At 45.9% G+C, this 17077-nt stretch overlaps 2 pseudogenes; both read right to left on the minus strand.

Moving 5' to 3' along the window:
- The window catches only part of LOC125519538, a 65560-nt pseudogene extending 54123 nt beyond the window's left edge, over positions 1–11437 (minus strand).
- A 424-nt stretch (positions 11438–11861) lies between these two features.
- LOC125519539 lies at positions 11862–16066 on the minus strand (annotated as a pseudogene).
- Positions 16067–17077: the final 1011 nt, after the last annotated feature.

A 17077-nucleotide genomic window follows, 5' to 3' on the forward strand; every position in this document is an offset into this window, starting at 1 on the left:
TTGCCCAAGTTCGTCGCCTTGGGGATCACCAGTACTTCTAGTGGAGAAAAAGGATGGATCGTTAAGGATGGTTGTTGATTATCGTGGGTTGAATGAAGTAACGATCAAGAACAAGTACCCACTACCAATGATCAATGATCTGTTTGATCGATTGCAAGGAGCTAAGGTATTTTCCAAGATCGATCTGTGATCAGGATACCACCAGTTGAAGATTCGAGAACAGGATATACCTAAGATGGCTTTTACCACCAGGTATGGGCTGTACGAGTATACCATTATGTCATTTGGTCTGACTAACGCACCTGCCTATTTTATGAACATGATGAACAAAGTGTTTATGGAATTTTTGGATAAGTTCGTCGTGGTGTTCATTGATGATATCCTGGTTTACTCGAAGAATGAAGAGGAACATAAGGAACATTTGCGATTGGTACTTGAGAAGCTCGGAGAACATCAGTTGTATGCCAAGTTCAGCAAATGTGAGTTTTGGTTGAAGGAAGTCGGATTCCTCGGACACGTTATATCCGGAGAAGGTATATCAGTAGATCCCACTAAAGTTGATACCCTGACCAAGTGGGAGGCACCAACAACAGTTGGAGAGATCCGAAGTTTCCTTGGACTCACAGGATACTACCGAAGATTTATTGAGAATTTCTCCAAGATTGCAAAACCTATGACGGAGTTGTTAAAGAAGGATACAAAGTTCATATGGACTGAGGAGTGTGAGGCTAGTTTCCAGGAGTTGAAGAAACGCTTGGTTACTTCACCAGTGTTGGTTTTGCCAGACCAGACCAAGGATTATAAGGTGTATTGCGACGCTTCACGACGAGGACTTGGAGCAGTGCTTATGCAGGAAGGGAGAGTTGTTTCATATGCCTCACGACAACTGAAACCCCACGAATTGAATCATGCCACGCGTGATTTGGAGTTAGCAGCCGTAGTGCATGCATTGAAAACATGGAGACATTTCCTCATTGGAAATCATTGTGAGGTGTACACGGATCACAAGAGTTTGAAATACATTTTCACGCAGAAGGAGTTAAACCTCAAACAAAGGAGATGGTTGGAGCTCATCAAGGATTATGATATGAGATTGCATTACCATCCCGGAAAGGCTAATGTAGTAGCTGACGCATTGAGCCGTAAGAGCCATGTCAATACACTAATGACGGGAGAAATACCAAAGGAGTTAGCGGAGGATCTTCGTGAGCTATCTTTGGAAATAGTTCCGAGAGGCTATGTAGCAGCATTGGAGATTCAGTCAACTTTGATGGATAAAATCAGAGAAGCTCAGAAGACCGACAAGGAGATTGCCTCTATAAAGGAGAAAATGAGCGAGGGAAAGGCTAAAGGATTTCGTGAGGATGAGCACGACACCCTATGGTTTGAAGACCGTGTTTATGTGCCCAATGACCCGGAGATCAGGAGGTTAATTCTGCAAGAGGCACACGATTCACCATATTCGATTCACCGAGGAAATACCAAGATGTATTTGGATTTGAAGGATATTTTCTGGTGGAACAGAATGAAGAAAGATATTGCGGAGTATGTAGCAGTTTGTGATGTATGTCAGAGAGTAAAGGCAGAGCATCAGAAGCCAGCAGGATTGCTACAACCATTGCCGATACCCGAATGGAAGTGGGATAAGTTAGGCATGGATTTTATCACGGGATTACCTAGAACTCGTTCAAGCTATGACTCGATTTGGGTTGTAGTTGATCGGTTGACGAAAGTAGCTCATTTCATCCCAGTAAAGACCACTTACACCAGTGCTAAGTTGGCAAAGATATACATGACCAGGATTGTATGCTTACATGGAGTTCTGAGGAGTATAGTATCAGATAGAGGAACCCAGTTTACCTCAAAGTTCTGGAATCAGTTGCACGAAACTTTGGGTACCAGGCTAGAGTTCAGCACAGCTTTTCATCCACAGACAGGTGGACAGACCGAGAGAGTCAATCAGATTTTGGAGGACATGCTGAGAGCTTGTGCGCTAGATTATGGATCTAGTTGGGACGACAATTTGCCATATGCAGAATTCTCTTACAACAACAGCTATCAATCCAGTTTGAAGATGGCCCCTTTCGAAGCCTTGTACGGAAGGAGGTGCAGGACCCCGTTGTCTTGGGATGAAGTTGGAGATCGCCAGTTGTTTGGACCTGATTTGATTAAGGAGTCTGAGCAGAAGGTGAAATTGATTCGCGATAGGCTCAAGGTAGCTCAATCCAGGCAGAAGAGCTATGCAGATTCTAAACACAAGGAGACAGTTTACGAAGTCGGAGACAGAGTTTATCTTCGAGTATCCCCACTTCGGGGAATAAAGCGCTTTGGTGTTAAGGGAAAGTTAGCGCCACGATTTGTAGGACCATACCGAGTATTGGAACGTATGGGAGAAGTGGCCTACAAGTTGGAATTGCCCGAAGGATTGTCAGGAGTTCATGATGTGTTCCACGTTTCTCAGTTGAAGAAGTGCCACGCGGAGATGGCTGACATACCGCTGAGAGATACGGTACCACTGGAAGCAATTCAGTTGGACAGTGATTTGACCTATGAGGAGAAACCAGTTAAGATTCTCGAGTTTGCTAGCCGAGTCACCCGCAGCAAGGTTATCAAGTTTTGTAAGGTTCAGTGGAGCCACCACACGGAGGATGAAGCCACCTGGGAGCAAGAGGAAGATTTGCTCAAGGACCACCCTCACCTATTTTCTAGCCAACCGGAATCTCGAGGGCGAGATTCATCTTAAGGGGGGTAGGTTTGTAACATCCCAAATTTTCAATTTGGAATGTTATACATTAGACCATCATTGCATATCATTATTTATTTGCCTTTGGTTTTGATCCTAGAAATTCTATGCAACTCAAGGACCCATGGAGAGAGTTGGGGATTTCGTTATTTTCATATTTGAGTTTTCTCAAATTTTGAGAATAGGATCATTTGATTTTAATTATTTTATCATCGATTATTTCTATTACAAAAATATGAGAGAGGGAATAAATTGACTTTCCCAAAATAAAGAAATATTGAGGATTTAATAATAAAATCAAATAATATTTTCAGAGTTTTTCGTTATTTTATTTGAATTTAGGAAAAATGTGCGTTTTTCAAAATTGCATTTAGGCCCCAAATAAATGTTCACCTTGTGCGGCTTGATTTTAGAAGCCCGGGAAAATTTATTTCGGGATTTTTGGAGTCCGTTTAGTATTTCTTTTATTTGTTTTTCTGTGCGGAATTTAAAAAACGCAACCGACCTACGGGCCGTGTCCGACCTGGACACCAGGCCCGTCCGGGCTTTATAAGCCGCGGAGCCCAGCCCGGGGTCTCCCCCAAACCCTAGCGCGCCGCCCCAGCCCCGCCCTAGCGCCGCCGCCGCCGTCGGATCTCTCGCCGGAGTTACCGGGTAGATTTTTTTTATAGATCTCTCGCCGACCTTCTGGTTAGATCTCTTATTTGAGTTTTACCTGTGCATTAGATGAGTACTTATTGTATGCTTGTTTGTTTGTCTGTGATAGAATACCCGGAGTGCGCCCCCTATTACTTCGAATCTTTAAGTTTCGTGGATCATCAGCAAGGCAAGTAACACTTTGATCATACCTCCTACTACCCAGTTTTGTTGCATTAGATCAATCCTCAAACATTGCATGATTAGGATCTAATTAAATTGTGGGATGGGAAGTAGTTGAGGTAGTACCTATTACCTGTTGTATTATCAAACCTTTGGGAGTTACTTCTACGTTTGCCTATTATGCCATGCTATGCTAGTAGACGTGGATTGGGTGAGTGATATCCATGACAGATGTGAGTTTGTTAATTTAATGGTTTATCTAAGGTGGCAACTTAAACACACATCTGGGTGGATTGAGGTACCTGGGTATTCCAGGATTGCCTGTTTTTCTTTATGGACCGCCACCCAGGCCCAAAGGGATCATGAGATTTTTCATACTAGAAACTTCCGTGTGCAGCCACAAGCTATTATGGGCTCTAGCATAGTTGATTAAGTCGTGCGAACTCTTACAGGGTAGACTAGCAGATGTAGGAGAAAGTAGGTGTAACGGTCTATCCATCGTAAGGTGCTAGCGCTTCTGAAAGACTGTGTCTCGGTCATCCGTCTTCTCAAACACCATGTAGTGCGAGAAACCAAACGGAGGCGATCGAGTCTTGTGGGGAAAAGTGCGCAAACCTCTGCAGAGTGTATAAACTAATCATGGTTAGGCATGTCCCCGATTATGGACATCTTGAGTATCTAGTACTTGGATTATCATGTGAATCTCAACATGTTACTCTAAAATTTAATTTTGTTGGGTTTTTTTAATGATGATGCTTAATTGGGATTGAGAATGTTGTCAACCATTCTCAATGTTTAACAACTACCATGATAGTTAAATAAAATTTATTCCTTTGCAGTAGGGAAAAATTGGCTTTACGCAAAACTGTAACCATAGAGCTTTCCACCAGCCAAATATGCATATAGTATAGTTGTTTCATTCCATTACTCTCTATGTGTTACTTTGCCAGCATATTCCATGTGCTGACCCATTTTCGGGCTGCAACATTAATGTTGCAGACTTTTCAGACGATGATTAAGGAGTTTTAGGGTCGTGGTTCTATACTCAGTGATGCCATTGGAGTTGATGGACTCACTTATCTTCCAAGCCTTCCGTTGTTATCGTTATTAGATGGCCTTAAGCCATATTTATTGTAATAAGTTCTCTATTGAGACACTGGATGTAATAAGTGTGTGATTGCTACTCTGTTATAAATCCTTCAAGTACTGTGTGGTGTCAGCATTACTGATCCAGGGATGACACCTGAGCACAGAGATCAGACTGTTTGAGGTCTGGTCGCTACAGTTTAGCAATTCTAGCAGTTTCATCACAGAAATAAATAACATGCCCATCAATATTATCCGCCAAAAGATCTTTAACAATATCAGGTTCAACTTTAACTTGCTCAAGAGGTGTATAAGTTTTAATATTGCTTTTACGGACCACGGTTGAAGCTTTAGCATGATCCTTTATCCTAACAGGGAAAGGTGGTTTCTCAACATAAGAAGTAGGAACAATAGGATCATTATAAGTGATAGTCTTTTCTTCAACTTTAATAGGTGCAGCTACTTTTACTTATATGGGAGGATGATATTTAAACCACTTCTCCTTGGGGAGATCAACATAAGTAGCAAAAGATTCACAGAAAGAAGCTACTGTCTCAGAGTCAAGTCCATATTTAGTGTTAAATTTACGGAAAACATCGGTATCCATAAAACATTTAACACAATCAAACTTAGGTGTCATACCTGACTCCTTACCTTCGTCGAGGTCCCAATCTTCAGAGTTGCATTTAATTCTTTCCAATAAATCCCATTTGAATTCAATGGTCTTGATCATAAAAGAGCCAGCACAAGAAGTATCGAGCATGGTGCGATTTTTATCAGAAAGTCGAGCATATAAATTTTGAATAATCATCTCTCTTGAGAGCTCATGATTGGGGCATGAATATAACATTGATTTAAGCCTCCCCCAAGCTTGAGCGATGCTTTCTCCTTCGCGAGGCCAAAAATTATATATATAATTACGATCACGATGAACAAGATGCATAGGATAAAACTTCTGTTGAAATTCGAATTTCAATCGTTTGTAGTTCCATGACCCCGTATCATCACATAGCCTATACCATGTCAATGCATCTTCCTTCAAAGATAAAGGGAAGACCTTCTTCTTAACAACATCTCCGGGTACACCTGCAAGCTTAAATAATCCACAAACTTCATCAACATATATTAGGTGCTCATCAGGATGCATTGTTCCATCTCCTGCAAAAGGATTATCTAGCAGTTTTTCTAACATACCCGAAGGAATTTCAAAGCAGACATTTCCATTTTCATTTTTATTTTTCAGTAGGTTCAGTAGGTTGAGGAGCAACTCTTTGCTCTACTGGTCGGGGTGAAGATACCCCGAGCAAGCCCCTCGGAGGATTACTTTCCATAGTAACAAATAACAGTAAATTTCAGCACACTATATAAATTTTCCTTACCAAATTCCACCTACCAAAGGTGCTTCACTCCCCGGCAACGGTGCTAGAAAAGAGTCTTGATGACCCACAAGTATAGGGGATCTATCATAGTCCTTTCGATAAGTAAGAGTGTCGAACCCAGCAAGGAGCAGAAGGAAATGATAAGCGGTTTCCAGCAAGGTATTCTCTGCAAGTACTGAAATAAGTGGTAACAGATAGTTTTGTGATAGGATAATTTGTAACGAGCAACAAGTAACAAAAGTAAATAAAGTGCAGCAAGGTGGCCCAATCCTTTTGTAGCAAAGGATAAGCCTGCACAAACTCTTATATAGAGAAAAGTGCTCCCGAGGACACATGGGAATATCGTCAAGCTAGTTTTGATCATGTTCATATGATTCGCGTTCGGTACTTTAATAATTTGGTATGTGGGTGGACCGATGATTGGGTATTGTCCTTGCGTGAACAAGCATCCCACTTATTATTAACCTCTATTGCAAGCATCCGCAACTACAACAAAATTATTAAGGTAAACCTAACCATAGCATGAAACATATGGATCCAAATCAGCCCCTTACGAAGCAACACATAAACTAGGGTTTAAGCTTATGTCACTCTAGCAACCCATCATCTACTTATTACTTCCCAATGCCTTTCTCTAGGCCCAAATAATGGTGAAGTGTTATGTAGTCGACGTTCACATAACACCACTAGAGGATAGACAACATACATCTCATCAAAATATCGAACGAAGACCAAATTCACATGACTACTAATAGCAAGACTTCTCCCATGTCCTCAGGAACAAACGTAACTACTCGCAAAGCATATTCATGTTCATAATCAGAGGGGTATTAATATGCATATAGGATCTGAACATATGATCTTCCACTAAATAAACCAACTAGCATCAACTACAAGGAGTAATTAACACTACTAGCAACCCACAGGTACCAATCCCGGACTTGGAGACAAGAATTGGATACAAGAGATGAACTAGGGTTTTGAGAGGAGATGGTGCTGGTGAAGATGTTGATGGAGATTGCTCTCTCCTGATGAGAGGAGCATTGGTGATGATGATGGCGATGATTTCCCCCTCCCGGAGGAAAGTTTCCCCGGCAGAACAGCTCCGCCAGAACCCTAGATTGGTTCCGCCAAGGTTCCGCCTCGTGGCGGCGGAGTTTCGTCCGAGGAGATGGCTTATGATTTTTTTCCCATCGAAAGACTTCATATAGCAGAAGATGGTCATCGGAGGGCCACCAGGGGGCCCACGAGGTAGGGGGCGCGCCCAGGGGGTAGGGCACGCGCCCCACCCTCGTGGGCAGGGTGTGGGCCCCCTGGTGAACTTCTTGCACTCAATATTTATTATATATTCTGAAATTGACTTCCGTGAAGTTTTAGGACTTTTGGAGCTGTGCAAAATAGGTCTCTAATATTTGCTCCTTTTCCAGCTCAGAATCCCAGCTGCCGGCATTCTCCCTCTTTATGTAAACCTTGTAAAATAAGAGAGAATAGGCATAAGTATTGTGACATAATGTGTAATAATAGCCCATAATGCAATAAATATTGATATAAAAGCATGATGCAAAATGGACGTATCAAGGATTGACCATCGGGCGTCTTTGCATTCCTCGGAATCGTCATCTTGGGAATGAGATGTTGATGCAAGACTACTTCGCAGAGAATCCTACGTATCCACCGCACCTCTTCTGGAGAAGGTACCGAATGTGTCGATCCCTCTTTTTGAAAATTGTTCAAGCTTGCGAGGCAAATTGCCGGTATTTCACTCAAAGAAGAAATGTTGTGGGCTTAAAGGGATTTAGTGCATATCAAAAATTCTCCGCAGCTATGCGGGTGATTGCATATGGCGTCCCGGCTGACTATGCCGATGTGTACCTTCGCATTGGTGAAGATACTACAATTGAGTCTGTGCGTAGATTTGCAAAAGTGATCATCCGTGTCTTTGGTCCTGAGTATCTTCGGGCACCCAACGAAGATGACACAAAGAAATTGATGGCATCTAATGAGAGAAGAGGTTGGCCCGGCATGCTAGGTAGCATTGATTGTATGCATTGGACTTGGAAAATTTGCCCCAAGGCATGGCAAGGAATGTATAGTGGAAAGTCTCGTGATGCAACAATTGTTCTAGAGGCCGTAGCATCCGAGAATTTATGGATTTGGCATTGATTTTTTGGTATGCCGGGCACTCTCAATGATATCAATATGTTGTGACGGTCTCATTTGTTTGCTAGGCTTGCTAGTGGTGATGCTCCTGCTTGCAACTACACTATCAATGGGCATGAATACACAAAGGGATACTATCTTGCAGATGGTATATACCCTCCTTGATGCACATTTGTCAAGAGCATCAAAGAACCCAAAACTAAAAAACAATGTGAATTTGCAAGGGTGCAAGAGGCAGCCTGAAAAGACATTGAAAGAGCATTCGGTGTTTTGCAATCTAGGTTTGTCATTGTCCGTGGTCCTGCTCATTTTTGGGATGAGAAAACCTTGAAATATATCATGGCATGTTGTGTTATCCTGCACAATATGATTCTTGAAGATGAGAGAGGAATGAACTTGGAATTCTTCTATGACAATGTGGGTAGCCGTGTCAAACCAGCTAGAGACCCTAACCGCATTAGAGTTTTTCTTCAGACATACAAGGAGATTAAAAATGCAAACACACACTTTCAACTTCAGCAGGATCTCATTGAGCACCATTGGCAAAAGGCTAGACAGTGACTAATTTTTGTATTCATTTGTATTTGTATTCATGACAAGTTTTGTATTGCATTATTTAAGTTTGCTACGGTGATTTGAATAATTATTTGTAATGTGGATGATTATTGTATTATGTTTGATTTGAATAATTTAGTTTTATTTACGTTTGTTTTAATATGTTGGATTTGATATTTGCGGGCTGATGAGATGCGGGATGTAGCAGCGCAAAGAGCAGATCCCGCAAAGTCGACCCGTAAAAATCATATTCCGTGAATATACTTTTATGCAGGTCCGTTTGAGGGGTCTGCATCTGTGATCGTCCGTGCCAGCCCGCAAAGACCATTTTGCGCGAACTGCAAATGCGTTTTGCGGGTCGGCGGGATGCGGGGTCTACTAGAGTTGCTCTAACTATCTGCTTTCAATACTTCACACAAATAGATAAAAAAATTATACGTTTCTTATCAGAAAATGAAATATTACGCCACCGTATGTGTGGAGTGTGTTGTAGTGCTCCACAGAATATTTCTCATGACCCTTGAAAATTTTTAAGGATAGAGAGAATCACCCAAAACAATTTCCATGAAATTCCTTTTGTTGTGGTGGCAAATATAATGCTTAGAGCATCTCCAATAGATGATGTATATTTTGGTGATCCAAACCGGTGATGTAAAAATTTACATCACCAAAAAATGTTTTTTACATCTCGAAAAAGGCTTAACTCCAATAGATGGTCCAAAACGGAGATGTAAAAGAGCAACTCCAACAGATGGTCCAAAACGAAGATGTAAAATTCTGAAAATGACCAACTACTACTTCATCTCAACATAGTTTAAACATCAAATTCAAACATAGTTAAAACATAGATGACATAAATTTAAACTAGCAGAACTACTCGTTGTTCGAGGGCATCCAGTACGACTCTTCGGAGTCATCCGAGAGCCCCCAGAACTCCTCGTCCTCCGACGATGATGGAGGATGGGGATCACCGTCGAGGGGCCGGCCTCGTCCTCCTTCTTCACCTCCTCCTCCTCCTCCTCCTCCTCCTCCTCCTCCTTCTTTGTCTTCTCCTTGATATCACGCTTCCAGTAGAACTCATGTTCGGCCTGGGCATACTCGGGATGCTCCCACGCAAACCGAGCCATCGCCGCCTTGTCGCTCTCACAGGGAGTGACGACAACCGCCAGTCTCTTCTTCTTCTTCTTCGGCATCTCCTCCATACGAATGCCCTGCAGCATGAGCCACTCTGCCACCACCTAGGTCTCGATTGCCGGGAATTTGAGGTCCGTCTTCGGCCGTCCGACACACCACACCGCCACGTCGTAGGCACGCGCAACCTCGTCGACGGTGGGATACGTGCCGAGCCACCAACGCCGTGCGGCGTCAGAGAACTCCACTCCGGAGTTCCCAGAGGGCTTCACCCTCACGCCGAAGAAACCCGACTTGCCCTTCGGCGTCTTCTTCGACGCCATCGGGTGGCGTCGTCGGCTGGAGTGAGTCAGGGCGGCGGCAGATGGAGAGAGGTCGGGGCGGCGGCCGGGCGGGGAGCGGGCGGTGGCGTGCGGTGTGGGGCGGAGGCGGACGGAGCGGGGCGGCAGCGTGCAGTGCTGGCAAAGGCGGGCGGCGGCGGTGAGCAGTGCGGACGGGGGCAGGCAGAGGCCGGAGGCGGGCAGGGGCGGGTCTAAGGCAGACGGGTCCGGGGCGGGGCGGAGGCGGACGGGGCCAGGGCGGCGCGGTGCGGCGACGGCCCGATCCACTCGTACGACGGCGGGCGGTGGTCCAGGCAGGGTGGAATCGGCGGCGGTGGTAGGGACGGGGTCGGATCTACGGCGGGGCGGCGTCGAGGAGCTGCGGCGGGGCGGCAGCGGGCGGGGGGGAGGAAGAAGGGGGGAAATAAACTGAAGGGCGGTTGGGCGTTGGTGCGCGGCCACGGTTTTTACATCTCCTGTCTCTAGAAATGTAAATTTGCACCGCGAGGTGTTGTATTTTATGTCTCGTGGAGGCGGAAATGTAAAAATATTTACATATGGACCATCTGATGGAGAGATATTTTTTGCCTTAGAAGATTCAAAAGTTGGTTATTTTTATATATGGACCGTCTATTGGAGATGCTCTTAGTCCTGAAAATATTACACTGGAAAATATTATTTTGTGTATAGTCGAACACTTAAATAACCGATTGAGGGAATTTGAGAGGATGGAGAAGATGAGGGCACAATAGGAAAATGGATGGAGAGAGAGAGAAAGAAGAGTGTTGGAGATGAGAGACAGAGTGAGAAAGAGGGTCTTTACATCAAAAAAGGTCGACAATGATGCATAAACATAATTAGTATGAGGGTAAAGTATATATTATACACAATTGATGTTAAACTATTGTTATATACAAAAAAAACCGTAGCAACGCACGGGCGTTCTACTAGTACACCTATTGCATGCATTCTTCAGTGGAACTCTTAGAATGTACTCGAGCTTCCTTCGAGCGTACTCAAAAAAATTTGTCCAAATTAATCTAGGTTTAAGGCTTTCAATGGAAACTAGTTATTTTCTTGTATAGAAAATTATTTCGCCTCATATATAAAGATATTTTATGCCTGATTGAAGAACAACACACCATGAAGCAAATTAATATACTACTTTTTCATCTATCTATCTCGTGGGACGGCAGTGTACCTCAAGGCTTAAATGACTGTTAGGCTGACCTAGGGCATCCCATAGCCGATGTACTCCCTAACAGGGGTTTTCCTAGGCGTGTGGAGTTTTGGATCTCTAAGTGACCTTGCCAACTACATGTCTTGTGCATTGCACTGCCAATGAGGCTCCTCTCACAAGTCTTGCATACCGCACTCAACATCAGTGACACATGGTGACGTGTTCATGTACGAATAGTACGACTTAGTCATAGCTAGAATAACAACTGGCTTGAAATAGCAAAACACTATTGTGAAACTGGAATTCATATCTTGCATTCATGTGAATTGTGTCCTTTTACTGCCATGTAAAGTTTCACTCACAAAGAAGAACCACAATCAAAATAAAAGGCAAAAGTAAAAAAGTATTAAAATGTAAGGTGTACAATATAGTTTTGCGTTTGGTTGAATTCATTTTCCCCTCTCAAATTCTCTACAAGCACACACCACTCATTTCATCATCATCTTGTTTGTTGTGCTCTTGATGGCCTTGGTGACATCACTATGGATGTGCTCCTGGAGCTTGGCGGGGCCGTAGGTGCGCATGACCATCCACAACTTGAGCCCGCGGAAGCGGAGACCCACGCCGACCTGCATGTCCTTGAAATCGGTGACCTCAGCGGAGTCAATGGCATCATTCTTTAGGTACTCTGGGTTGGTCTTCATGGAGTCACTTAGAGCATCTCCAACAAGCGTCGGTCGCGCCGCGCGCAAAAAACAGATATGCCGCGCATGCATCGGCTGGTTTGGCGCGGCGCGCAGCGCTGGCTCCAGCGGCCGCGCTAAAATGCAGCGCGCGCGCGTCGCTCCAGCAGCGCGCCAAAATGCAGAGCGCGACTCGCCGGTGCATTGCATATGGCATTTTTCAACACAAAATGATGAACATTTTCAACACAATAAAAATTTCACACAAACAAGTTGATGAAGTTCATGCCCACAAGTTTAAAATCATGCCCACAAGTTCATCCAACCAAGTTCAAAATGCAAATCAAGTTCAATACACAAAGGAAATACACATCATTCCTCGTCCTCGTCCTCGTCCTCATCTTCGGAAGACGATTCTTCCGCCTCCGAAGATGAATCTTCCTCCCTCTCCTCATCGCGCACCGCATCACGTGAAGCTCCGATGGTGTTGGCAAGATCTTCAACGGCATCTTCATGGGAATGTGTGCGAGGAGGCTCATCGAAAGACATTCCGCCCATGGCGGCCGGAGGTGCACCCATGCCTCCCATGAGAGAAGCAAAACTCATGCCTTCCATCGTGGCCATAGCGTCGGGGGGTGCTCCAAAGCCAGCCATGCCTCCCATTGCACCTAAACCGCCCACGGTACCTCCGAAACCGCCCATGGCGCCGAGGCCACCGCTACCCATGGCGCCGAGGCCACCGCCACCCATGGCGCCGATGCCACCGCCACCCATTGTGCCGAGGCCACCGCCACCCATTGCACGAACCATGGCTCTTTTTTGGATCAAGACTTCTTATTGGGCAAGATTGACATACTCCTTTTGCGCCGCATTGAGTTTAGTTGTGTCCAAGAAGAACAAGTGCTTCTCCCATTCCAACAATCTAGTTCGCTCCTCATTGCTCACCTTCCTCTCCTCCAAAGCCACCTTCCTCTCCTCGGTCGCCACCCTTCTCTCCTCGGCCACCAACCTTCTCTCCTCGGCCGCGGCATCATGGGTCCTTGCCATTTTCCTCACCTCGTTGGCTTCTTTTCTTGCCTTCACAATAGTTTCCATAGCATTTTTGAGCTCATCATCTCCTTTCCTCTTCTTTTTTTCGGTTTTGTCTTTCTTGCACCCATCCGGACGCTTTGGCTTCGAGTATGAAACCGAGTTGGGTATGGGGCTTCTCTTGCCGTCATCACTTGATGCATCATCCTCATCATCATCATCATCATCCAACTTAATTGTTCGCTTCCGTTTGTCGCTCAAATGCAAATCATCCAAATCTTCACGCTTCTTCCATTTCTCATCATCCTTCAACACATCATAGCAATGAGGCAAAGTAAATACCCTTCCTTTCTTGATCTTCCCCTTCTTGGTTTTCCTCCTCTTCTTTGAACAAGTTTTGCGCAATGTTGTACTACATGAAAACAAAGCAAGTTAGCACCAACAACAAGCAAAACAAAGCAAGTTTAGCACCAACATGTAAGATGAAATGGCACTTACTCTATCATCCTCATTTGTGCCACTTGGGTTCAACTTGTCAACCACCTTTTGACAGGTCGCCCACCTTTGACAATCCGAGTTGATTGTCGACCATCGGGACCTAAGTGATCGGTTGGAGTGGTCAATTCCACTCACGTTGTGAGCATCAAAGTGTTCCTTCATCCGGTTCCAATAAGCATCTCTACTTTGATCACCTCCAACGGATGGATCCCTCGACACTTGCAACCAAGTATTGCATAGTAAGATGTTATCGGTGTTGGTGTAATTGCCCGCTCTTCCTTTCGGTGCGTCGACAATGCCCTCACCCTCCTCGTCCACCTCGAACTCATGGTCTTCAAAATGCATGTCATTGGTTTGAGACCAATGCGAATTGTTGGAGCCAACACCCATCGTTGACATGTATGCATCATCATTGAGACTACAAATTTTTTGCACAATGCAAATAAGCTATCTATATGTGACGAATGCATTCAAAAAATAACAAAAAAATGAAAAGTTAGAATTTTTTTACCTTGGAGGCATTTCGTCGAACATGTTGTGCGCGCCGGCCGCCGGCTCAACGAGTGAGCTTGCCGGCGCTTCGGCAGCCGCCGCGCCCGTCGCACGCCCCGCAAGCTTCTTCCTCTTCGCCTTGGAGGTGCCGGAGCCGTCCGCCGCTTTGTTTTTCTTCGCCGATGTCTTGTCCTTCTTTGGCCGCGCCGCATTGGGGAGCTTTGAGGAGGAGGGGGCGGCGGCTCGGGCCAGCGTCGGCGCGACGCCACCCATCGCTGAGGTCATCCGCGGCGGCATGAAGAGGCCGCGCGCGAGGCCGCTCGTCGGAGGAGCTCCGGCGGAGGCGAGGCCAACGCCATCCGGGCTAGGGTTTGTGGCGGCGGCGGCGGGGTGGGGGGGTCGCGGCTATAGGACGGGGTGAGCGGGGTGCCGGCGCGTGCGTCCATGGGTGCGGGTCGCCGGCGCCGACACGCGCGGGGCTTTGGAGGGGAAGAAGAAGAGCGCAGCGCGAGCGTCGTGTGTGCCGCACGCGGAGGCGGGCGCCGCAAATACACCGTGCGAGGTACCGCTTCCTAGCGCGTGCCCAACTGCTTATACCGCGCGCGCGGTTATTGCGCGCCCGCTGGAGCCATCCGTCGGGTTGCGCGCGCGCTAAAACGGGGGATTTTGCGGCACGGCGCCTGTTTAGCGCGTCTGTTGGAGATGTTCTTAGGCGGCAAGCGTCGCGGACGTAGAGGCGGGTGCAATCAAGGCAGGTAAGAAGCCACTTGTGTGGACTGACGCTAATGGAGTCCACACGCTCGACGCCGTCGAGGTGGTGGCGGAACTCTGGGCATACGCGGGCACTACCGGCGTAGGTGGCGTCGACATGGACCCACGCGCTGAACAATGCGGCCACTTTGGCGATAGCGCTCACCGGGTCGACAGCGTTGGTGGACGTGGTGCCCACCGTGGTACAGACATATGTTGGCACAAGACCAGCATCGGCGTCAGCTTGCATTGCCTCGAACAGCCTGGCTGGGTCAAGCTCATAGTGGTTCTCCAACATGGTAGGGATGGAGCGGATGTTTGGCGGGGTCAAACCCGGCGAGGCGACAAACCTTGAAGAAGGTGGAGTGGGTCTAGTCGGTGGCTTAGACTGTCAGACGTGGCAAGCCGGAGACGCCGACGGAACCACTCCGATGTAGAGCGGCATCACGGGCGGCAACAAAGGTGACTAGCATAGCTTCGCTGGTGGTGCCGACTGCCGAGGATGACACCACCCCCGGTGCCACGGCTTCCAGTGCTGGTGTGGTTTATGAATGTAGCCGACAGGCGAAGAAGCTGCGCGAGCCAGTCAAGCGCGAGAACCTCCATCTCGGTTGCCATGGGAACGGCTTGCCACGTGAAGCCGACAGTGTTCATGGCAGAGGCAATGAGATCACCGGCGATGGCGGCGGCACTGTTGGTGGCGGGGAAGAACGCGAAGAAGTTTGGGCTGGCCCAATGCGTCATACCAGGAACTACAGAGGCCTTCAGCTCCTTCATGGTGATATCGAACGGCATAGGATAGGTGGGAGGAGACGGCATAAGTTCCTCCTGCGACAACAAACACGATTCAAATTATCAATGAAATTTGACAAAATATCAGTGGGTTTTTGTAATCGCAAAATTCCTGACCAAACCAAACCCAAACTAATTTTAAATCAAAATTTTAAAAGGACACAAATATCATAGTAAGTTAATTTTGACAGAAGAGCGACGTGCATGCCAAAGCGTCCGTTCCGCTGGAAAAAAATTGTTACCGAAAGTTTAAACCTTGCCTGCAGGTAGCCCGGCTTGACGCCCGGGAGGACCGGCATGGACTCAACGTTGGCGTAGTAGTCGGAGATGAAGTCGACGGCCTTGTGGGGGTAGGCGCGGACATCCACGGGATCGAGTGGCTGAAACGCTGGCTTGTCGCCGCGGAGGGCCAACGCGGAGACGGCGGCGATGTCCACGGAGCTGCCCATTTTCAGGCCGACCGATGAGAGAAAAGAAAGGGAGCTACGTACTAGGTGCGTGCTTAGTCGGTTTCCTGGGTTGGGTTGAGTTGCCGCTTCCCATATAGACAGGAGCTAGGATCAGGATTCAGGAGCAGATCGGTAGATTTTTTTTTTCGGTGTTTTTTTCACCATCTTATCTCTCACCATCACCATTATCACCAAATCTAATTAAAAACGGAGATTTTGTTTCATGCTTATTTTGGCACGTGCTGATTCAATTCAATCACGTAAATAATAGTAGCTAATTAAAAATTTAGAAATCACGTGAGATCACCTTTCTAAAAAAACATATTTTTTCCCTCGATAACCTTCCAAAACAAAATATGATATTCCTTAATATGTTGTCATTTGTTGTTATCGTTATCTCTAATATTAAATGACAATCACAACTTTCCTAATACGATAAAAATAACATATATTTTTCTTATCTTATCAAATCATTTTTGTATCTTACCAAATTAATCGCATATATCTCTACTACTAGTAACCGTGCATGTGTAACCATTGAAATGAATTTCGTCATTCAATGTTTGGGAGTTCTCGGGGACAAATTTTACTGTCCATGGGTGATTTGTACGCTCCATTTTTATTGACGACATGGGAGGGAGGGGGGGGGGGGGGGGGGGATCAATGATAAATAGTGTCGGGCAAAATACTTCACAAAAGGTCAAGGAATGTTCCAAAGCTAACTCGAAGAATGACAACATAATGACTGCTCCACGGGTAGCTTATTTCTTTACGAAATGGGAATCAATAAGCTAGTGAGGGATGAAAAAAATATGGATATCTGGACCCAACATTGTCGACATATGCATATGCTCATTCTTGGTCCACGTAATCTTCTTTCTTTGAAATTATTCCCTTGTTTATGTTGTGCGACGAACAACGAGGACACACATACCCGTCCGGAGGGTGGGTTGGCCATCTTCTGGTTTCCAAGTAGTTTTCTTTGTCTTTTTTTTGCCTTTTGTCCAGGTA

The sequence above is a fragment of the Triticum urartu genome, chromosome 7 (genome assembly GCF_003073215.2).
Source record: "Triticum urartu cultivar G1812 chromosome 7, Tu2.1, whole genome shotgun sequence".
Lineage (NCBI taxonomy): Eukaryota > Viridiplantae > Streptophyta > Magnoliopsida > Poales > Poaceae > Triticum > Triticum urartu.